A 4,054-nucleotide genomic window follows, 5' to 3' on the forward strand; every position below is an offset into this window, starting at 1 on the left:
TCTGAAGCTCAGAGAAGTTAAGCAACTTCCCCCAAAACACAGCGCTTGTTCCAACAAGCATAGGACAACAAATCTAGGGGCTGAGTTAGAATAGCTCTCCAAATACAGTGGGGCAGATGGGGCCCCGCGCGTGCGGCGCCCACGTGGAGCTGCCCAGGCGTGTGGGCGGGTTGGCACCAGGAACTGGTGTGTCTGTCAGCGTAGTGCGGCGGTGGAGGGACCAGCGCGGAGGAGAATACCAACAGCCCGGGGATAATGAGCCAGGGCTTCCGGGAGGCTGGGGGGATTCGAGCAACCCTGCCCGGGCCGTGCGCCCGCGCATGCCCACGCGTGCGCTCAGGACGCGGCGTAGAGAGCTTCCAGCGCGGCTCCCCCCACCTCCCGGAGCCCAGCACAGGTGGCCGAGAGAGCAGGGAGCCGGGAGGGGGTTAGGTGCTGCCGGCGGCTCCCGCCAGCGCCCTCCCCTCCGCCCCAGCCCCCGCTCCGCACGGGCCCAGCCGCACGTTGCCGGCGATTGCCTCATCAGGCCGCTGCAGCTCGTGCCCTCCCGCACGTGGCGCACACTGCACACCCAGCGCACCGGGCTGACCCCGGCCTTGTCCCTCCCCGTCCACCGGCCCAGACCACCGCCAGCCCCAGCGGCCCATTCACCGGGCAGGTGCCGGCGCTTCGTCCCAGACACCTTTGATGGCTGCCCTTTGCTCCGTCTGGTCCGAGCGGACAAATGAGGGAAATTGAGTAAGCCAGTTTAGCAAGGCAGGAAACTCCTGGCCACTTTGTTACGCGTGATTTTTCAACAACTTTTCGGGGCGGGAGGGGGTGGCGCAGGGAGAATTTCTAGATTGAAGATGATGGGGAACTCATGCAGGTCTCTGGGGCTGTGAGTATCCTCCAGGCTGGCCTTACTGCCCTGTACCTCCCAGGCCAGGCACAGTGCTTGACACCCGTGAGCGCTCCACAAATTCTCTTTAAAATGCATTTTCTCACCCTCCTCCTGCTTTTGAGTGGCTGCCGAATGCACAGGTGAGAGAGGGTGGGGTTTAGGGCTGGAGCCGAAGGCAATTGGGGCCTTAGGTTCTGCCTTTGGCATGGGTTTGCTGTTTCACTTGGGCAAATCCCTTGATCTCTCTGGACCACATTTCTCAGGGGGACTCAGCAATAAGGTAACATGCCTGGCCCTGAAGCTCAGGACAGGCTTTGAACTCGTAGCAAGCAGGAAGAGGAACCTTCCATTTGAAGCAGAGATTTCCTCTCGAACATTAATATTCTCCTGGGTCTTTCTAGGCAGGAGCCCTCAGTATTCTGTGTCTAGACTCAGTGACATGAGTGGCTCTGTTGCTTAGAGAATCAAGTCCAAATTCGTTGGCTTGGTATTCAAGTCTTTCTCTCATGAATTCACCCAGCCTGTCTAGCCTCACCGCAACTACACCCCTGCACTGTAGCCTTAGGAGGAATCTCAGACTTCCCCAAACATACCACACACACGGACAGCTCTGCCCTTTCTCACATTGTTCCCTCCACCCAGAATGCTCTTCCCTACACTCCTCAAATGACTGGCTCCTTCTAATATAGATCTCCGTTGAAATGTCCCCACCCCAGAGAGGTCTCTCTCAAGTGCCCAGTGAAGCAGGGGCCCTGTTATTCCCTCTAGAGCTACCTGTTTCTTCCCTCCTTAGCTCTTACCGCGTCTTGGGATTAGAAGTTTATCTCTCCACTGGGCTGAAAGGTCTGTGAGGGAGAGACCACGTCCATTTTCTTTGTTTTTTATTTTTTAAAATTTATTTATTTACTTTTGGCTGCCTTGGGTCTTCGTTGCTGCGTGCGGGCTTTCTCTAGTTGCAGCGAGGGGGGCTACTCTTTGTTGTGGTGTGCAGGCTTCTCACTGCAGTGGCTCTCTTGTTGTGGAGCACAGGCTCTAGAGTGCAGGGGCTTCAGTAGATGTGGCGTGTGGGCTCAGTAGTTGTGGCACGTGGGCTCTAGCGCACAGGCTTAGTAGTTGTGGCACATGGGCTTAGTTGCCCCACGGCATGTGGGATCTTCCCGGACCAGGGCTGGAACCCGTGTCCCCTGCATTGGCAGGCAGATTCTTAACCACTGCACCACTGGGGAAGTCCACCACATCCATTTTCTTCATCTCCATATACCCAGCACTGATCAAGGTGCCTGGCACATAGTAAGAGATTAATAAATATTTATGGAAAGGAAGAAAGGGTGGATGATTGATTAGCAAAAACACTGAGAACAGCCTAAATGTCCATCAGTAGAGGACTGCTATTGCAAATGATGGTACAGCCATATGGTGGACACTATGCAGCCATTAGATCAATATATACCCACGTGGAAGAGTGTTCCTGATGCCTTGAGAAGTGAAGAAAGGAAGTCAGTCCCTTTCTAATTAAAGGAATCAGAGCATGTATATAGATAAAGGCATAGATATGTCTGTAAACATAAGAAAATGTCAAGACGGCACACATCAACCTAAGTACCCCTGAGGAGCAGGATATAGACATTGTCACAGTTTATTATGTATCTAGAACCTTGCTTAGACATCATCTCCTCTGAGTCCTCTCTGATCCTTCCTTTGTGTTGGAGGGGCTGCCTCGGAGCATGCAGCCAGGTGCTCCAAAGCAAGGCCTGACGCTTCTTCCTCAGCATTCAGTCCAGAGGCCATGAGTGTGTGCGGGCAGCTGGGACAGGGGACAGCAGCTCCTCTGCGTGCATGAGTTTGTCCGCACGGGCAGGTGAAAGCAGAGCTGGTGAGGACAATGGCCATAGCAGGACTGACAATAGGCAGCCCATCGTGACCTGCCAGGTGACATCACTGCAGGTGGCCTTGGGCTATCAGAAGAGCCAAAATGTGGCGGGAAGCCTGACCTTCATGCAGGGGGGCCCGGCCGGCTCAGTTCCAGATTTGGGACGGTCAGCCTCGGCTGTGGGAGGTGCACAGGGCAGCTTCTCACTGCCCGCCGGGTGCCTCGGAGTCGAGAAGCGTCAGATGCAGCTTGATGAGAGCAAAAGCCCTTCTGCAGCCTGCCCACTTGTCCCTGTCTGTCCCACAGCAGCTCCCACGAGGCCTGGAACAACACAGTTCAGACCAACTGGGCCAGGGGAGAGGAAGGAAGAGTGGCAAAGGGCTCAGGGTCAGATGTCTGAGTTTCTGTTCCCACGGGTGCCTCTCATTATGCTTGTCAGGAAGCGGAAAAGAGTGCAGACCTTCGCCTTCACTTTGTTTTGCATCTCAACCCAGTCTCTCTTCCCCTGCCTGTCTCAGAAAAGGTTCCCCACCTGGAAAATCACGGGGTGGTGAGAGGTGGACCCTCCATCTGGAGTCACCTAGTTTCCAGCGGTTTCAGGTCCACACCTACCAGCCAGCCGTGTGACCCTGGACGACTGGCTTCGCCCCCCTGTGCCTCGGTTTCCCTAGTAAACTAGGTAACACGTGGCAAGTGTTTAGAAGTGGGCCTCATACACGTAGGTGTATCTGTTATCTACATGTGTTTGCTATTATCTGTCTGTCTGGGGTAATAACAGTACCTACTTTACTGAGCTGTTGTGAGGACTAAATTAGATAATGCATGTCAGGTGCTTTGTGTTAAGCGTTTACTTGTTTTACTAAAGATAACAAGATGGAAGTACAGATCTTGGTCCCAGAGATGCGGCGGGCGGGGGTGGGGATTGGCGTGGTGGCTGCTTGTGACTTACTGGGAACAGCGTGCAGGCCCTTCAGTGGCCCAGGCAGCCACGTTGGTTCGGTGTTGTTACCGTGCTGGGTGTTGCTGAGTTGTCCAGTTAGTCGTCTGCCTGCTCCCTCAAACCCATTTAAACCAGCTCCGTCTGGCCTAGCTTTCCCAACACACCATCCTGGCAGCTTTCATGGGCCCAGAGCACTGGGCAAAGTGTCAGGCCTGCTGCAAAATATGTTGGAACTTTATCTGACCCCTGGCTCCCATCCCATCCAGAAATACATTGGCTGGAACTTGCAGGCAAGCTGGAGCAAGCCTGGGGGCTGGAGGAGAAGGCAGTTCTGAATCACAAACCAGATATTCCCCCCACA

Source organism: Stenella coeruleoalba (genome assembly GCF_951394435.1).
Source record: "Stenella coeruleoalba genome assembly, chromosome: 16".
In the NCBI taxonomy this organism is placed as follows: domain Eukaryota; kingdom Metazoa; phylum Chordata; class Mammalia; order Artiodactyla; family Delphinidae; genus Stenella; species Stenella coeruleoalba.